Raw genomic sequence first — 20,887 nt, forward strand, 5'->3', positions numbered from 1 at the left:
CTAGTATTCTGGCCTGGAGAATTCCATGGACTACTATCCAGAGGGTTGCAAAGAGTCGGACACGACTGAGCAACTTTCACTTTCAGGCGCTTACTACACAGTTGGAGCTCAGTACCCTAAGGGTGAATGAATGAAAGGGCGAGATTTCCGGAGAGGGCCTGCTCATGGGCGGGGCCTGCTCGGGACGGGGCGGGGCCCTCTGGAGGCGGGGCTGGGCGGGGGCCGCCTCAGGACTGTCCTCTCAGGCTTCTTGGAGGCCACCAGCAGACAACAGCTCAGGACGCTGAAGTAAGCATACTTGCGATCAGAGTGCACAGCCAAGATTCGGCAAGGCTTTTCGGACGCCTCAGGGCCCATCCCGGGCAGGACTCTATCCTCGAGGCCTCTGGGTGTGGCGGCTGCGCCCAGGTCCCACTGCGGAGCGCGCCATCTTCGACTTGCGGCCGTATCTTTGGCGTCTTAAAACTGCCCGACTCGTTTTTCTCCCTTTCCCTCTGCCTTCCCTCTCCCTTTCCCCGACCCCTCTTTCCTCTTCCTCCTCCTCTTTCCCCTTCCCATCGCATCCAGAAGGATGTGTCTAGTGAAGGGCCAGCAACCCAGCTTCAGTTGCAGCACCGCGGGATCGACACGCTCTATTCCCCTGCACCTGAGGGGCCCAGTGTTCCAAAAATGTCAGGACTGGTCTGAACTGTGAAACCTGAAGGAACCGCCCCTCCGGGAGGGATTGGCGTCTTCGGGAGGGTGAAGCTCATGTCCAGGAGGATTGTTTCAGGTGGGAGGACGAAGTGGGGAGGCCCCGGGCGCGGCGGGCAGTGGGAGCAGAGGGCGGGGCGGGCCCCAGCCGTTAACACTGGTGTGGGCGCGGAGAGGTGAGAGCCCATCCTGAGGGGCTGGCCCCGCAGGCTTCTAGAGGGGAATCCGAAGCAACTACCTTCAAATCTCATGCTGCATTTTTTTGGGGGGCTTCTATGTGTCAGGTCCTGTATTTGATAGGCACTCTAGCTATGTCCTACTAGAGATAGGAGGAAATGTTATTTTTTAAATTTTGGCTATCTCACATCTTAGTTGTGGCACCGAGTGGCTCCAGACTGCAGGGCTTAGTTGCTCCCAGTCTTGTGGAATCTTAGCTCACTGACCAGGGCTCAAACCCACATCCCCTGCATTGCAAGGCAAACTCTCAACCACTGGACCACTAGGGAAGTCCCCAGAAATGTTACTGAAAAAAAAAAAAAAAAGAATTTATTTACTTATGTCCACTAAAAAGATACACAAGGTATGAGAGCTGTGAATTAAGTATTATTTGGGGTAAAATGAGAACTGCAGTGTAGCATACAGCACCTCAGATATCTCTGAGAGACTGATTCAAAGAGGCAGTAGGGGAAGGTCAGTGTATAAAATTTTGGTGAAGGGAAAGTTAACGTAATCAAGTCCTTACTTTACAAAAGGTTTTTTGCTACTCACTGTGAAGGGATTTAGAACTTTTCTAAATATGAAGAGATGTAAGAATTGGGATCATGAAATAAGTTCCTAACTATCTAAAGACCTATTCCATCAGTTTCCCTGGAGCACAGAGTGCCTCACTTTCCACCCTGAATTCCCTTTAGGGGGTATTGATGGTTGGCAGCTGCAGCAGCACAGGTAGATGGCAAATGCCCTTGTTGTTGTTTCAGTTCGGCTCAGTTCAGTTGCTCAGTTGTGTACGACTTGCGACCCCATGAATTGCAGCACTCCAGGCCTCCCTGTCTATCACCAACTACTGGAGTTCACTCAAATTCACGTCCATCCAGTCGGTGATGCCATCCAGCCATCTCATCCTCTGTCATCCCCTTCTCCTCCTGCCCCCAATCCCTCCCAGCTTCAGAGTCTTTTCCAATGAGTCAACTCTTCTCATGAGGTGGCCAAAGTACTGGAGTTTCAGCTTTAGCATCATTCCTTCCAAAGAACACCCAGAACTGATCTCCTTCAGAATGAACTGGTTGGATCTCCTTGCAGTCCAAGGGACTCTCAAGAGTCTTCTCCAACACCACAGTTCAAAAGCATCAATTCTTCAGTGCTCAGTCTCCTTCACAGTCCAACTCTCACATCCATACATGACCACTTGGAAAAACCATAGCCTTGACTAGATGGACCTTTGTTGGCAAAGTAATGTCTCTGCTTTTAAATATGCTATCTAGGTTGGTCAGAACTTTCCTTCCAAGAAGCAATCGTCTTTTAATTTCATGGCTGCAGTCACCATCTGCAGTGATTTTGGAGCCCGCCAAAATGAAGTCTGACACTGTTTCCACTGTTTCCCCATCTATTTCCCATGAAGTGATACCATGATACCATGATCTTCGTTTTCTGAATGTTGAGTTTTAAGCCAACTTTTTCACTCTCCTCTTTCACTTTCATCAAGAGACTTTTTAGTTCCTTCTTCACTTTCTGCCATAAGGGTGGTGTCATCTGCATATCTGAGGTTATTGATATTTCTCCCAGCAATCTGGATTCCAGCTTGTGCTTCTTCCAGCCCAGTGTTTCTCATGATGTACTCTGCATAGAAGTTAAATAAGCAGGGTGACAATATACAGCCTTGACATGCTTCTTTTCCTATTTGGAGCCAGTCTGTTGTTTAGTCACTAGCAAATGCTCTTGGCAAGTGCCAATTTGTAGTAGTAGTAGTGTTAGTCACTCAGTTGTGTCTGACTCTTTATGACCCCATGGACTGTGCCCTGCCAGTCTCCTCTGTCCATGGGATTCTCCAGGCAAGAATACTGGAGTGAATTGCCATTCCCCTATCCAGAGGATCTTTCTGATCCAGTGATCAAACCTGGGTCTCCTATATTGCAGGCAGATTCTTTATCATCTGAGCTACAGGGAAGATCAGTCAATTTGTAGTTGACACTTATTTTTGGTTGTGTTGGGTCTTCGTGATACATGGCTTTCTCTAGTTGCAGTAGCAGGGGCCACAGTCTAGTTGAGGTTCATGAGCTCATTGTGGTTGCTTCTTTTTTTGCACACCATGGGCTCTAGTAGTTACCACCTGTGGGCTCCAAGGAGTGTGGTATCTTCCCCAGTCAGGGTTTGAACCCATGTCCCCTGCATTGGCAGGTGGATCTTATCCACTGCACCATGAGGGAAGTTCTGCATATTTCTTACATACAATATCAGATCAAATTTTGTGTTTGAAAACTAACTGTAGAATAAGCATTTCCATATATTGTAAAACGTTGGGTAAATATGATTTTTTGGAGAAAACTTTGGTGTTTATTTTGTGGTATTTGATTCAGCTAATGTTAACATGATAAAGAGTTGATGTTAGGACTAAGTCTTTAAAAATGTGAATTTTATTTATTTTTGAAATACATATATTTTCATGGCAAAAACAAAACCTGTATGTCCTAACACAGGGGGAAATGGTGAGGAGTTTTATGCAATGGTACAAAATGAAGCAGGGCAAAGGCTAACAGAGTTTGCCAAGAGAACGCACTGGTCATAGCAAATACCGTCTTCCAACAACACAGGAGATGACTCTATATATGGACATCACCAGATGGTCAATACCGAAATCAGGTTGATTATATTCTTTGTGACTGAAGATGGAGAAGCTCTATACAGTCAACAAAAACAAGACCAGGAGCTGACAGTGGCTCAGATCTTGAACTCCTTATTGCCAAATTCAGACTTAAATTGAACAAAGTAGGGAAAATCACTAGATCATTCAGGTATGACCTAAATCAAATCCCTTATGCTTATACAGTAGAAATGACAAATAGATTCAGGGGATTAGATCTGATAGACACAGTGCCTGGAGAACTGTGTACAGAGATTCGTGACATTGTGCAGGAGGTAATGATCAAGACCACTCCAAGAAAAAGAAATGCAAAAAGGCAAAATGGTTGTCTGGGGAGGCCTTACAAATAGTTGAAAAAAGAAAGAAGAGAAGCTAAAGGCAAAGGAGAAAAAGGAAAGATACACCCATTTGAATGCAGAGTTCAAAGAATAGCAAGGAGACATAAGAGAGCCTTCCTTAGTGATCAACGCAAAGAAATAGAGAAAAACAATAGAATGGAAGAGACTAGAGATCTCTTCAAGAAAATTAAAGATACCAAGGGAACATTTCATGCAAAGATGGGCACAATAAAGTACAGAAGCGGTATGAATCTAACAGAAGCAGAAGATATTAAGAAGAGGTGGCAAGACACAGAAGAACTATACAAAAAAGATCTTAATGACCCTGATAACCATGATGGTGTGATCACTCATCTAGAGCTAGACATCCTGGAATGCGAAGTCAAGTGGGCCTTAGGAAGCATCAATAAGAACAAAGCTAGTGGAGGCGATGGCATTCCGGTGGAGCTATTTCAAATCCTCAAAGATGATGCTGTGAAAGTGCTACACTCAATATGCCAGCAAATTTGAGTGCCATGTGTTCAACAGTGGCCAAAGGACTGGAAAAGATCAGTTTTCATTTCAATCCCAAAGAAAGGCAATGCCAAAGAATGTTCAAACTACTGTACAATGGCACTCATCTCACACACTAGCAAAGTAATACTCAAAATTCTCCAAGTGAGGCTTCAACAGCATGTGAACCAAGAACTTCTAGATATTCAAGCTGGATTTAGAAAAGGTAGAGGAACCAGAGATCAAATTGCCAACATCCACTCCAAAAGAGTTCCAGAAAAACATCTACTTCTGCTTTATTGACTATGCCAAAGTCTTTTGTGTGGATCACAACAAACTATGGAAAATTATTAAAGATATGGGAATACCAGGCCATCTGACCTGCCTCCTGAGAAATTTGTATACAAGTCAAGAAGCAACAGTTAGAACCAGACATGGAACAACGGACTAGTTCCAAATTGGGATAGGAGGACATCAAGGCTGTATATTGTCACCATGTTTATTTATCTTATATGCAGACTATATCGTGCGAAATGCTGGGCTAGATGAAGCACAAGCTGAAATAAAGATTTCCAGGAGAAATATCAATAACTTCAGATATGCAGATGACACTACCCTTATGACAGAACACAAAGAGGAACTGAAGAGCCTCTTGATGAAAGTGAAAGAGAAGAGTGAAAAAGCTGGCTTGAAACTCAACATTCAAAAAACTTAGATCATGACAAATAGATGGGGAAACAATGGAAGCAGTGAAAGACTTTATTTTCCTGGGCTGCAAAATTGCTGCAGATGGTGACTGCAGCCATGAAATTAAAAGATGCTCCTTAGAAGAAAAGCTATGACCAAACTAGAGAGTATGTGAAAAAGCAGAGACATTACATTGCCACCAAGGTCCATCTAGTCAAAGCTATGGTTTTTTCAGTAGTCATGTATGGATGTGAGAGTTGAACCATAAAGAAAGCTGAATGCTGAAGAATTGATGCACTGTGGTGTTGGAGAAGACTCTTATGAGTCCCTTGGACTGCAAGGAGATCAAACCAGTCCACCCTAAAGAAAATCAGTCCTGAATATTTATTGGAAGGACTGATGCTAAAGCTGAAACTGCAGTACTTTGGCCACCTGATGCGAAGAACTGACTCATTTGAAAAGACCCTGATGCTGGGAAAGACTGAAGGCAGGAGGAGAAGGGGTCGGCAAAGGTTGAGAAGGTTGGATGTCATTACTGAGTCAATGGACATGAGTTTGAGCAAGCTCCTGCAGTTGGTGATGGACAGGCAAGTGCTGGGAGCCAGCACGAGGAGTCCCACCCGTGGCAAAGATCATGAGGTTAAGGGGTCCGACAGACAAAGGCAAGTCCGGCCTTAAGGGAGCCTCACTGAATCTGCTCGTTCATCTTCCCCCAAACCAGAGTCTGCCTGCCATACTGCGTTATGCTTTTCGCCTATTTTTCTGACATTAACAGGGGGCTGTCCCCCAAAAACCTTTTTATGGAAAAAGTTAATTTAGAGCTTTTAGATAATAAATCTCCTGGGCATAATACAAGTATTTCAATCCAAAAACCCCTCTGATGGCTTTCTAGCCTGCCTACAGGACTCTTACAGCAGCGCATGTGATTGTGGCGTTCCGACTGCGAGAGGCACAGGAAGCTCAAAACATCCTAAAATGTAGGGACTTCCGAGGAGTCAAAATCATTAGAATAGGACTGATTAAGGGTTTCCTTTGTTGAGCCAATACTTTTGTCAGTTCAGTTCATTCAGTTCAGTCGCTCAGTCGTGTCCGACTCTTTGTGACCCCATGAATTGCAGCACGCCAGGCCTCCCTGTTCATCACCATCTCCCGGAGTTCACTCAGACTCACGTCCATCCAGTCTGTGATGCCATCCAGCCATCTCATCCTCGGTCGTCCCCTTCTCCTCCTGCCCCCAATCCCTCCCAGCTTCAGAGTCTTTTCCAATGAGTCAACTCTTCTCATGAGGTGGCCAAAGTACTGGAGTTTCAGCTTTAGCATCATTCCTTCCAAAGAAATCCCAGGGTTGATCTCCTTCAGAATGGACTGGTTGGGTCTCCTTGCAGTCCAAGGGACTCTCAAGAGTCTTTTCCAACACCACAGTTCAAAAGCATCAATTCTTTGGTGCTCAGTACAGTCCAACTCTCACATCCATACACGACCACTGGAAAAACCATAGCCTTGACTAGACGGACGTTAGTCGGCAAAGTAATGTCTCTGCTTTTGAATATACTATCTAGGTTGGTCAGAACTTTTCTTCCAAGGAGTAAGTGTCTTTTAATTTCATGGCTGCAGTCACCATCTGCAGTGATTTTGGAGCCCCCAAAATAAAGTCTGACACTGTTTCCACTGTTTCCCGTCTATTTCCCATGAAGTGATGGGACCGGATGCCATGATCTTCATTTTCTGAATGTTGAGCCTTAAGCCAACTTTTTCACTCTCCTCTTTCACTTTCATCAAGAGGCTTTTAGTTCCTCTTCACTTTCTGCCATAAGCGTGGTGTCATCTGCATATCTGAGGTTATTGATATTTCTCCCAGCAATCTTGATTCCAGCTTGTGTTTCTTCCAGTCCAGTGTTTCTCATGATGTACTCTGCATAAAAGTTAAATAAGCAGGGTAACAATATACAGCCTTGACGTGCTCCTTTTCCTATTTGGAACCAGTCTGTTGTTCCATGTCCAGTTCTAACTTTTGCTTCCTGACGTGCATACAGATTTCTCAAGAGGCAGGTCCAGTGGTCTGGTATTCCCATCTCTTGAATAATTTTTTCACAGTTTGTTGTGATCCACACAGTCAAAGGCTTTGGCATAGTCAATAAAGCAGAAATAGATGTTTTTCTGGAACTTTCTTGCTTTTTTGATGGTCCAGTGGATGTTGGCAATTTGATCTCTGTTTCCTCTGCCTTTCTAAAACCAGCTTGAACATCTGGAAGTTCACAGTTCACATATTGCTGAAGCCTGGCTTGGAGAATTTTGAGCATTATTTTACTAGCATGTGAGATGAGTGCAATTGTGCAGTAGTTTGAGCATTCTTTGGCATTGCCTTTCTTTAGAATTGGAATGAAAACTGACCTTTTCCAGTCCTGTGGCCACTGCTGAGTTTTCCAAATTTACTGGCATATTGAGTGCAGCACTTTCACAGCATCATCTTTCAGGATTTGAAACAGCTCAACTGGAATTCCATCACCTCTGTTAGCTTTGTTCGTAGTGATGCTTTCTAAGGCCCAGTTGACTTCACTTTCCAAGATCCAAGTCTGACTCTAGATGAGTGATCACATCATCATGATTATCTGGGTGTGAAGATCTTTTTTGTACAGTTCTTCGTGTATTCTTGCCACCTCTTCTTAATATCTTCTGCTTCTGTTAGTTCCATGCCATTTCTGTCATTTATCGAGCCCATCTTTGCATGAAATGTTCCCTTGGTATCTCTTAATTTTCTTGAAGAGATCTCTAGTCTTTCCCATTCTGTTCTTTTCCTCTATTTCTTTGCATTGATCGCTGAAGAAGGCTTTCTTAGCTCGTCTTGCTAGTCTTTGGAACTCTGCATTCAGATGCTTATATCTTTCCTTTTCTCCTTTGCTTTTCGCCTCTCTTCTTTCACAGCTATTTGTAAGGCCTCCCCAGATAGCCATTTTGCTTTTTGCATTTCTTTTCCATGGGGATGGTCTTGATCCCTGTCTCCTGTACAATGTCACGAACCTCATTCCACAGTTCATCAGGCACTCTATCTATCAGATCTAGGCCCTTAAATCTATTTCTCACTTCCACTGTATAATCATAAGGGATTTGATTTAGGTCATACCTGAATGGTCTAGCGGTTTTCCCTACTTTCTTCAATTTAAGTCTGAATTTGGCAATAAGGAGTTCATGATCTGAGCCACAGTCAGCTCCTAGTCTTGTTTTTGTTGACTGTATAGAGCTTCTCCATCTTTGGCTGCAGAGAATGTAATCAATCTGATTTTGGTGTTGACCATCTGGTGATGTCCATGTGTAGAGTCTTCTCTTGTGTTGTTGGAAGAGGGTGTTTGTTATGACCAGTGCATTTTGTTGGCAAAACTCTATTAGTCTTTGCCCTGCTTCATTCTGCATTCCAAAGCCAAATTTGCCTGTTACTCCAGGTGTTTCTTAACTTCCTACTTTTGCATTCCAGTCCCCTGTAATGAAAAGGACATCTTTTTGGGTGTTAGTTCTAAAAGGTCTTGTAGGTCTTCATAAAACCGTTCAACTTCAGCTTCTTCAGCGTTACTGGTTGGGGCATAGACTTGGATAACTGTGATATTGAATGGTTTGCCTTGGAGAAGAACAGAGATCATTCTGTCATTTTTGAGATTGCATCCAAGTACTGCATTTTGGACTCTTTTGTTGACCATGATGGCTACTCCATTTCTTCTGAGGGATTCCTTCCTGCAGTAGTAGATATAATGGTCATCTGAGTTAAATTCACCCATTCCAGTCCATTTTAGTTTGCTGATTCCTAGAATGTCAATGTTCACCCTTGCCATCTCTTGTTTGACCACTTCCAATTTGCCTTGATTCATGGACCTGACATTCCAGTTTCCTATGCAATATTGCTCTTTACAGCATCGGATCTTGCTTCTATCACCAGTCACACCCACAACTGGGTATTGTTTTTGCTTTGGCTCCATCCCTTCATTCTTTCCGGAGTTATTTCTCCACTGATCTCCAGTAGCATATTGGGCACCCACTGACCTGGGGAGTTCCTCTTTCAGTATTCTATAATTTTGCCGATCTTTTATTAGTTGATATAGTTGGTATATAGAAAAAGAACAAGTAGCAACATAGATCTTTGAGTTAAGTACCTTCTTTGTTATAACTGATCGCACCATTGTTCTATAGGGATGTAACTTTAGTGCTCTAAGGGTGATGCAGATTAAAGAAAAACACTTCATGGGAAATGAGATTAACATTCATTAAGGAAGAGAGCCATAAAGTGTTAACGGGCCTCTTGGCCAGAAGATAATGTAAATCACCTGAGACCTTGTGTATACAAAAAGATATACAGAAAGGGTCAGGAGTGCTGCCCCTGCATGACTCTGTATCTTCCATTATGTAATAGTTAGGGTATATAAACACCTTTTAAAAATAAAGTTATGGGGGTTTTGCACAAGCTTGGCCTCCCCAGTGTCGACTCTCTCTCTCTCTTTCTCCCTCTCCCTCCCTCTCCTTTTCAGGCTGATCGCTTGGAACGTGGAGGCTCACCGAGTCTACTTATTTGCCCTGGCTTCTAAGACCCCCGCGAGAGGGAGCCCAAGGCGGGGCACCCTCTGCTATTCAAGCGGGCCCCGGTGGCCTATGTAGACGGTGCAAGTTACCTGTCTTGGAACTTCATTGGTTTTCCACGTAAACCAAGTTATTCAGCCTCTTTTCTCCCCTAATTTTCCTACTACACTATTCTTTCCTAATCTCTCTATATCTCTAAATACCCAGGTCTCCCACATTACAGGCAGACGCTTTAACGTTGCACCATCAGGGAAGTGATATTTCTAAATACATAAGTTTTTCTTTGCTGACTCCATCCCTGCTTCGAATTCCCTGGATCCAGTGGGGCTGTACCCCAGCAGGAAAGCCTGGCATGCTGCAGTCCACAGGGTCACAAAGTGTCAGACAGGACTGAGGGACTGAACTGAACTGAACTTTATGCAATGATCAAGGGTGGGTTGTTGAAAAGGATCAGGGTGTGTGCAGGACCTGCATTCCTTAATCTGGTTTTTGGTGTTCTCCTGATGAGCTTCTGGGATTCTGAAGGTTATCAAACTGACTTCTCTGGAATGAAAATGCTTCATCTGGTAGTTATCATCTTCCACAGGTGGAGCAGTGGTGAAGAATCCGCCTGCCAATGCAAGAGACACAGGAAATGCAGGTTCAATCCCTGGATTGGGAAGATCCCCTGGAGTAGGAAATGGCAACCCACTCCAGTATTCTTGCCTGGAACATCCCATGGACAGAAGAGCCTTGCAGGCTACAGACCATGGGGTCGAAAAGAGTTGGACATGACTGAGCACACACATGTCATTAGTTTTGCAGAAGAGCTCAAAAACAGTTATATGTGTATCCCTTGAGGCAAAACCTGGATCCTGTCTGGAGGCTGCACTATTGTTTCTTCACTGCTCCTCCCTGTTCTCTGCATCCCTTCCCTTCCCTGATTAGCAACTGTTTGAACCTGCCCTTTGGAACTCAGGAGAGGTCAAGGAGGCTGAAGCCTATTTCCTACAAACAGGAAATGGGAAACAGAAAAACTTCCTTGCCCAGGAGCCACATAGGGTCCTGCTTGGTTTCACATGCTTAGTGTCACCAGAGACAGATTGGTTTTTTAAAATTGGCTCTGGTTTCCGACAGGCAGATTTGTTCACATGTTCAATATATAGCCCTTTTGATTGCCTGGTTTTATGTGCAGTCCTCAGATTCAGCTCCCCATACTTTGTCAGTTCTGAACACTATTCTTCTTTTGGACTGATAATCAACAAAGCTTTAGATTTGTGGGTTGGGCATGTTTTTAGGGCAACCTTCCAAGCCAGGCTTCAGCAATACGTGAACCATGAACTTCCAGATGTTCAAGCTGGTTTTAGAAAAGGCAGAGGAACCACAGATCAAACTGTCAATATCCGCTGGATCATGAAAAAAGCAAGAGAGTTCCAGAAATACATCTGTTTCTGCTTTATTGACTATGCCAAAGCCTTTGACTGTGTGGATCACAATAAACTGTGGAAAATTATTCAAGAGATGGGAATACCAAATCACCTGACCTGCCTCTTGAGAAACCTATATGCAGGTCAGGAAGCAACAGTTAGAACTGGACATGGAACAACAGACTGGTTCCAAATAGGAAAAGGAGTACGTCAAGGCTGTATATTGTCACCCTGCTTATTTAACTTATATGCAGAGTACATCATGAGAAACACTGGGCTGGAAGAAGCACAAGATGGAATCCAGATTGCTGGGAGAAATATCAATAACCTCAGATATGCAGATGACACCACCCTTATGGCAGAAAGTGAAGAAGGCACGAAAAAGTCTCTTGATGAAAGTGAAAGAGAAAAGTGAAAAAGTTGGCTTAAAGCTCAACATTCAGAAAACAAAGATCATGGCATCCGGTCCCATCACTTCATGGGAAATAGATGGGAAAACAGTAGAAACAGTGTCAGACTTTATTTTGGGGGGCTCCAAAATCACTGCAGATGGTGACTGCAGCCATGAAATTAAAAGACGCTTACTCTTTGGAAGAAAAGTTCTGACCAACCTAGATAGCATATTCAAAAGCAGAGACATTACTTTGCCAACAAAGGTCCGTCTAGTCAAGGCTATGGTTTTTCCAAGTGGTCATGTATGAATGTGAGAGTTGGACTATGAAGAAACCTGAGTGCCGAAGAATTGATGCTTTTGTACTGTGGTGTTGGAGAAGACTCTTCAGAGTCCCTTGGACTGCAAGGAGATCCAACCAGTCCATTCTAAAGGAGATCAGTCCTGGGTGTTCTTTGGAAGGAATGATGCTAAAGCTGAAACTCCATTACCTTGGCCACCTCATGAGAACAGTTGACTCATTGGAAAAGACTCTGAAGCTGGGAGGGATTGAGGGCAGGAGAAGGGGATGACAGAGGATGAGATGGCTGGATGGCATCACTGACTCGATGGATGTGAGTTTAAGTGAACTCTGGGAGTTGGTGATGGTCAGGAAGGCCTGGCGTGCTGCAATTCATGGGGTCGCAAAGAGTCAGACATGACTGAGCTACTGAACTGAACTAGTATCTGTGTTCTTGTGGCTCAGATGGTGAAGAATCTGCCTGCAGTGCAGGAGACCTGGGTTTGATTCCTGGATTTAAAATTAGTTGTTTTTTTAAATGAAAGTAATGTATGCATATTGTTTCAAAAGTCAGGTAGTAATTTCTTTTAACAAAAAGCAGGCTTGGGAATTCCCTGGTGGTCCAGTGGTTATGACTTGATGCTTTCATTGCTGGGCTTTCATTTCAGTCCCTGGTTGGGTATCTAAAATCCCACAAGCCAAGCAGAGTGGCCAAGGTGGCGGGGGGTGGGGGGAGATTCTTTTTTCCCCCCACCTTCTTCTACCTCAAGCTTTGCTTATCCGAGGTAACAACTATATGTTCTTTTGGCTATTTTTTCCATTGTTCACATCTTTTTTTTCTTTTTTACAGGACGTGATCTATTTTTCATAAATATTTTGAAGTATTTATATAGAAATCTCAAGTTTTTAACAACAAACACAATTATTTGTGTATTCTTTGACATGTTAATAGTTATTATGCCATTATTGTCCCCATAATATTGTGTGTAATATGTGCACTGAAATTGCCTTTGATAAATGATTTCCTTTATATTGTGTAGAGGAAATTCACTTTTAAATGAATCCTAACGGTTGACTACATAGTGCGACCCAAGGTTCAATGAGGGTCATCACCAGTGCTGCAAAGGTCTGTTGTGAAAGAGTGTTTCTGAGTAATAAGCATTAAAAAATGCTGTACAGCAGAGAAAAATGAAAAAGCTGGTGGTCACATACAAAATTTTCAATTGACAATATTAAGAGACACTTGAGCAAATATTAAGAGGCATTAAGAGCAAATTTGAGGGACTTCCCAGGTGTTCCAGCGGTTAAGACTTTACCTTCGAGTGCAAGGGGTGCAAATTCAATCCCTGGTGGGAGATCTAATTTCCCATGTCGGGCCTCAGGGCCGAAAAAACAAAACATAAAACAGAAGCAATATTGTAACAAATTCAATAGACTTTAAAAAATGGTCCACATCAAAAAACCTGCAAAAAAAAAAAAAGTAAATTTGATCAGAAATTTCCTTTCAACAGTTATTTCAACATGCAAGCAATAATAAAAAATTATTACTGAGACATCTTTCATCCTTATTTGGTGCTGTATTTAAAATCCAGTGTATATTTTACACTTACAGCACATCTTAGTTCAGACTAGCCACATTTCAAAGTGCTTCAGCCATTGCGGCTAGCAGCTACTATATGTGATAACACAGGATTAAATTATGAAGATAGTTCAGGATACTTATAGGAGAATAGTCTTTCAACACTCATTCATCACACACCTTCTCAGATATCTCTGGTTCACATGTTTCCTTTGTGATTGAGCTGATCTGGAGAGCAGTGCTGAGATGCTAGAGACTAAGCTCTATCAGGGGGTAAAATCCTATCGAATGGAAACATTCATGCCCTTGTTGATCTGAGATTATTTACCCTTTTCATTAAGGATTGTAGTGATGTGTTCAGTCGTGGCAGTCTTTGTGACCCCATGGACTGTAGCTCACCAGGCTGCTCTGTCCATGGAATTTTCCAGGCAAGAATACTGGAGTGAGTTGTCATTTCCTTCTCCATCATTAAGGACTACTAACTAAAAAATCAACTGAGGATCACATACAAAAAACATTTGTTTGAGATTTTTCAAAGGAAAAAACAATAGAAAATACTTTAATCATTAAAAAAATGATTTCTGGATAAGAACTCAGAATTTCACTAATTCAATGTAGAAAATCATATGGTTCATATATAATAAATGTCTGCAACTTGCCTAGAGAGAGGAGAATAAGAATTGAGTCCAAGCTCCTCATTCCTTTTTGTTTTTCAGCATCAGTCCAAAAGGAAGAGGAGCAAGGAGGGAACATTTGGTAGGTAAGGTTCTGACTGTTCAGTCCATAGCACTCAAGGGTTAACCTTAATCTCTCCTTTTCATGACCCAGGTCCACATCCACAGTCTCTAAGGATGTCACCTGCTAGAGCTCAAGCCGTTTAGAAAACAAGCTCTCCTCAGAGAGAGTCATGGGAAGGAGTTAGAACCAAGCACACTTGGTTGGTTCCCTTCTAGGTCCGTCCTGAAAGTGGAAGAATGGTGGAGCTGGCCAGTGGGTCTTGTCCACCAGGTGGCAGTGTGAGACACAGTGGAATGGATATCTATAGGCAGGCCTTTTGGGTCCTGATTTGGGACAAACTGTTTTAACTTTCCTAAGGCTCAGAGTCAGACTTTATTTTTGGGGGCTCCAAAATCACTGCAGATGGTGATTGCAGCCATGAAATTAAAAGATGCTTACTCTTTGGAAGGAAAGTTATGACCAACCTAGATAGCATATTGAAAAGTAGAGATACTACTTTGCCAACAAATGTCCATCTAGTCAAGGGTGTTGTTATTCCAGTGGTCATGTATGGATGTGAGAGTTGGACTCTGAAGAAAGCTGAGCACTGAAGAATTGATGCTTTTGAACTGTGGTGTTGGAGAAGACTCTTGAGAGTCCCTTGGACTGCAAGGAGATCCAACCAGTCCATTCTAAAGGAGATTAGTCCTGGGTGTTCATTGGATGGACTGATGCTGAAGCTGGGAACTCCAGTACTTTAGCCACCTCATGCAAAGAGTTGACTCACTGGAGAAGACCCTGATGCTGGGAGGGATTGGGGGCAGGAGGAGAAGGGGACGACAGAGGATGAGATGGCTGGATGGCATCACCAACTCGATGGACATGAATTTGAGTGAACTCCGGGTGTTGGTGATGAACAGGGAGGCCTGGCGTGCTGCAATTCATGGGGTCGCAAAGAGTCGGACACAACTGAGCGGCTGAACTGAACTGAAGGCTCAGATTCCTCCTTGAGTTACACTTTATCTTCATCCCTCACAGTGTGGTTATGAGGATGGGATAAAGTACAAAACACTCTTCCATACTTGAGCCTGTCTACTGTTGTCACTCTTTGACCTTGTGTACTAATGCTTGGGGCTCTTGGAGTCTAGTCTCCCAAGAGCCTCCCCCAGAGAACAGTTTTGCTGAGCCTCCTATAAGATCCTTTGCTTCTACCTTCACTACATTTGACCAAGTCTCCTGGTTACCTAGGAGAATTTGCCATAAAGTGTGCATGTGGCATGAGACCTGCTTGCTCTTTGGGAAAGCAGGTATTGATGAATCTCTTCTGTTCCCTTCTTCCTAGCATGGTCTTTTGTGGTTGCAGGGCCCCCATGCATCCGGGGTTGACATGAGAAGGTAATCCTATAGGGAAGGGAATGTGAGAGAAACCCTTCCTTGAGGAATAAATCCCCATTCAGTTTGTGCATCCTGTCTTCTGCAGCCATCTGGGAAAACTTGATGAGAGCAGTTTGTAGCAAAATCCCTGCTGAGAGGATCATGATAGGGTGACCATGGAAGCTGATCTTCTGATGCTTAAGTAGGTTGGGAAGCTGTTGTGTCTTCTGTGTCCCTTTGGCTATATCCCCTGGTTCTCTGCCTGAGCCAGCTTCTCTCCCCTTCTGCGGCATCCCCTCTCTCACCAGACCCTTTTGAAAACCAATTAAGAGCCCCTCTCCCTCCGTCAGCCTGAGGACCTACAGAAACCCATCTTCCCACACTGTACCCATCTTAGTTCATTGTCTCCCTTCCTTTAAGGAAGGGCTACAACTGCGATGTTGGGCTATATCACCTCAGGCCTACATCACCCTTATAATTCACATCAGTGGCCTTCTTTCTGTCATTAGAAGTCACTCTGACATTTGCCCCATATTTTTGCCGATCGATTTTTCTCATCCTCTGAAACTTTATCTCCAGGCCACTGGGTACCCTCCTTGCCTTTTTATCCACTTCATGTTCTTTCACTCCACCCCTAACTTTTATCTTTGTTCCAGGATCTCTGCTACTAGACCCTATTTCCCCTCAAACTCTCAAGATCGAGACTCTCTTTTCATTACTCTCACCACCTTTTGGCTCTTTTCATTACTCTCACCACCTTTTGGCCACCAGAACTTTTTGCCACTGATTCCTACTTTCTTACTGGATTATCTTCCACCTCTAACATTTGCCTTTTCTCCTCTTCCTTCAGAGCACACTCAGGTCCTATTTTCTAGCTAGACTTTGTGTCTGGACTATTTTACCTCACCTGACTCCTGACTCAGGATATTAACCTCTTACACATGACTCTCTCTTATTCATTTTTTAAAATATTATTTCTAAAAATCGAGATATCGTTCCCATAGCATAGAAGTCATCCTAAGGAGTGTACAAGTCATAGTTTTTTTTTTTTTAATATTCTCGAGGTTGTGCAATCACCACCACTAATTCCAAAACAAATTCTTCATCTCAACAAGAGTTATACCATTGACATACCGCTCATTCCTCCCTTCTCCCAGCCCCTGGCAATCACTAATATACTTTCAATCTCTCTGGATGTGCCTGTCCTACATATTTCACATAAGTGGAATATATAACTGAAATTTTGTGTCTAGCTTCTTTGACATAACATAAGATTTTGAAAATTAATCCTTGTTGTAGCATGTACTACTACTTCATTTCTTTTTTATGGCTGAATAATATTCCACCAAAACATTTGCGTTTCCCAGCAACGTACAAGAGTTTCCTCTTGACCAATGATGTTGACACTTCTCATGTGTTTGTTGGCTACATAAATATGTTATAGGTTGGCAAAATTTCTATTCAAGTCTTTTGTCTATTTTAAAATTGGGTAGATTGCCTTTTTGTTGTTAATTTAAGAGCATGTTATGTATTCTGAATACTAAACCCTTATAAATATATGATTTGCAAATACGTTATCCCATTCTATGAGTTATCTGTTCCCTCTCTTGATAGTGTCCTTGGAAGCACAAAAGTTTTTAATTTTGTTGAAGTCCGACTTTTCTATTTTTCCTTTGATTGCTCAAAAATTTGTTGTCATATCTAAGAATCCATTGCCAAATCCAAAATTATGAAGATTTACTCCTGTGAGTTTTTCTAAGAGTTTTATGGTTTTAATTCTTACATTTAGGTCTTTGATCCATTGTTGTTTGATGTTTAATGTTGTTGTTTCTTTTAAGTCAATTAGTTAATTTTTATCGAGATATAATTGACACATAATATTGTACTAGTTTATTTATTTCGCTGTTCTGTGTAGTGTTCACCAACCAGGGATCAAACCTGTGCTTGCTACATTGGGAGTGCAGAGTCTTAACCACTGGACCACCAGGGAAGTCCAACATTGTATTAGTTTTAGATGTAGACTTCATTGTTTTTATTATAATAAAATACACATAACATGGTATTTCTCATTTTAACCATTTGTAAGTGTACAATTCAGATTCAGGAATTAGATACACTCACAGTGCTGTATAATGATCACTACCATCTACTCCTAAAACTTTTTCATCTTCCTCAATATAAACTATGTACCCATTAAATAATAACTCTCTTAGCCCTCTTAGAACCCTAGCTTCTCGTAGCTTTTATTCTACTTTCTATCCCTGTGAATTTGCCTACTCTAGGTACCTCTTATAAGTAGATTCATATAATATTTGCCCTTCTGTGTCTAGTTAATTTCACATGTTTTAAGGATTCACCCATGTTATAGCATATATGAAAATTTTCATTTTTCTTTTGGTTGACTTATATTCCATTGTGTGTATATATACTATATTTTGTTTATTCATTCATCTGCTGATGAACACTTGGGTTGTTTGCAACTTTTGGCTATTGTGAATAATGCTGCTATGAACTTTGGTGTACAAATATATGTTCAAGTTCCTGCTTTTAATTCTTTTGGATATATACCTAGGAATAAAATTGCTGTGTCGTATGGTAGTTCCAACTTTAACTTTTTAAAAATATTTATTTTTATTTATTTATTTGACTGCACTGAGTCTTAGTTGCAGCATGTGGGATCTAGTTCCCTGGCCAGGGATCGAACCGAGACCCCCTGCATTGGGAGAATGGAGTCTTAGTCACTGAACCGCCAGGGAAGTCCCCACCTTTAACTTTTTAAGAAACTACCAAACTGTTTTCCTCAGTGGCTGCACTATTACATTCCCATCAGTAATGCACAAGGGTTCCAATTTTTCCATATCCTTATAAACATTTCTTATTTTCTTTTTTTTAAGTTTTATTATAGTCATCCTATTATTTGGTAGAAGTGGTATCTCATTGTGGTTTTAAAATTTTATTTATTTAAAAATTTATTTTACTGTTTATTTTTGGCTGCTCAGGCTTTCTCTAGCTGCGAGAGCAAGGGCTACTCTCTAATTGCAGCACGGTGACTTCTGTTGTTGCAGCTTGTGGGTCAGTAGTTGCAGGTCCTGAGCTCTAGAGCACAGACTTGATAGTCATGACACTTGGGCTTAGTTGCAACATGTGGGATATTCCCAGATCAGGTATCAAACCTGTGTCTCCTGCATTGGCAGGGAAATTCTTTACCACTGAGCCACCTGGGAACCCCATTCTATTTTAATTAATGTAGTTTTGTGGTAAGTCTTGAAGTCAGAAATTGTGAGTCCTCCAACTTTATTCTTCTTTTTCAAGATTGTTTTGGTTATTTGAGAATCAGATGGTGAAGAATCTGCCTGCAATGCAGGAAACCTGGGTTTGAGCCCTGGGTGGAGAAGATCCCCTGGAGAAGGGAATGGCTACTCATCCCAGTATTCTTGTCTGGATAATTCCATGAACAGAGGAGCCTGGCAGGCTATAGTCAATGGGAATGCAAAGAGTTGGTCATGACGGAGCAACTAACACTTTCTCTTTTTCACCAGAGAAGCTCTATACTCTTTTAATTACAATAGTTTTGTGATAAGTTTTAAAATCAAGAAGTGTGAGTTCTCCAACTTCGTTCTTCTTTTTCAAGACTGTTTTGGCTATTTGAGACTCTTCAAAAATCCATATGATTTTAAGAATGGTCTTTCCATTTCTATGAGAAAGGTAGTTGGAATTTTAATAGAGATATGCTGAATCTGTAGATCACTTTGGGCAATACTGACATCTTAACAATATTAAAGTCTTCTGATCCATGGACACAGGATTGTTTATATAGTTCTTTAATTTCTTTCAGCCATTGTTGTGTAGTTTTCAACAAATACTTTATTAACCTCCTTGGTTAGATTTATTCCTAAGTATTTGATACTGTATATGCTATTAAAAATGGAATTGCTTGCTAATTTCCTTTTTGGAGAAAATATTTATTTGTGATGTATAGAGAAACACAATTGATTTTTTGGTGTTAATCTTGTACCCTACAACTTTCCTGCATTCATTTACAGCTCTACTAGCTTTCTTGTGGATTCTTTGAGATCTTCTATGCATAAGATCATGTCATCTGTGAAGGGAAAATAGTTTCACCTTTCCTTTTCAATTTGAATGACTTCTATTTCTTTTTCTTATCAGGGTGAACTTCCAGTGTAATGTTGAATGACAGTTGTGAAAGTGAACATCTTTGTTTTGTTCCTGATCATAGGGGAAATGCTTTCAGTCTTTCACTACAGAGTATGATGCTAGCTGTGAGTTTTAAAATATTATTTTATATTTATTTATTATTTTGGCAGTACTGTGCAGCATGTGGGATCTTACTTCCCTTACCAAGGATCAAATTTGCACCCCCTGCATTGGAAATGTGAAGTTCTCACCACTGGACCATCAGGGAAGTCCCTAGCTATGGGTTTTTTAAAATAACCCATAAGCTTATGGGTTATTTTAATGCTTGGACACGACTGAGATTTTTTTTTTTTAATATTCATTGTCATGTTGGGGAATTTTCCTGCTACTCCTTATTTCTGAGTTTCTGGCATAAAAATTCATCTGAGATGATCATGTGTTTTTTTTCCCTGTGTGTTTTATCAATATGATGTTTTACATTGATTGATTTTCTTATGTTGACTCTCTGTCTCTGTCTCTCTGTCTATCTCTGTCTCTGTCTGTCTGTCTCTCTCTTTATATATATATGTATGTATATATATATATGTGTGTGTGTATATATATATATATATATATATATATATATATTGCATATGTGTGTGTGCTAAGTTGCTTCAGTCATGTCCAACTTTTTGTGACCCCATGGATAGGAGCCTGCCAAGCTCCTCTGGCCATGGGATTTTCTAGGCAGGAATGAGTTGTTGAATAAATGGACTAGGTTGCCATGTCCTCCTCTAGGGGATCTTCCTTTGTGTTTCCCAGATGGTACTAGTGGTAAAGAACCTGCCTGCCAATGTGGGAGACATAAGGGACGTGTGTTCAGTCTTTGGGTTGGGAAGATCCCCTAGAGGAAGGCATGGCAACCCACTCCAGTACTCTTGCCTGGAGAATCCCATGGATGAAGGAGCATGGTAGGCTCCAGTCCATAGGATCACAAAGAGTTGGACATGACTGAAGTGACTTAGCTTGCGCTTGCTTGCATGCATCATATATATATATATATATATATATGCATCATATTTATATATATATGCATCATATTTATATATATATATAAAATCTAGGATCAGGATCATATTAGTAGGAGTCTAGGATCTCCTACCAGTCCATCCTAAAGGATCTGTCCTGGGTGTTCATTGGAAGGCAGTCCTTCCAATGCTGAAGCTGAAACTCCAATACTTTGGCCACCTCATGCGAAGAGTTGACTTATTGGAAAAGACCCTGATGCTGGGAGGGATTGGGGGCAGGAGGAGAAGGGGACGACAGAGGATGAGATGGCTGGATGGCATCACCAACTCGATGGACATGAGTTTGGGTGA

At 41.9% G+C, this 20,887-nt stretch overlaps 1 long non-coding RNA gene across 1 annotated transcript; it reads left to right on the plus strand.

The window, feature by feature from the left end:
- The first annotated feature begins 201 nt into the window (after positions 1 to 201).
- Positions 202 to 19,315, plus strand: LOC132659166 (uncharacterized). The gene is made up of 2 exons (XR_009599205.1): positions 202 to 772; positions 14,000 to 19,315. It is a non-coding gene; the product is annotated as an uncharacterized LOC132659166 (long non-coding RNA).
- Positions 19,316 to 20,887: the final 1,572 nt, after the last annotated feature.

Source organism: Ovis aries, chromosome 2 (assembly GCF_016772045.2).
Source record: "Ovis aries strain OAR_USU_Benz2616 breed Rambouillet chromosome 2, ARS-UI_Ramb_v3.0, whole genome shotgun sequence".
NCBI lineage: Eukaryota > Metazoa > Chordata > Mammalia > Artiodactyla > Bovidae > Ovis > Ovis aries.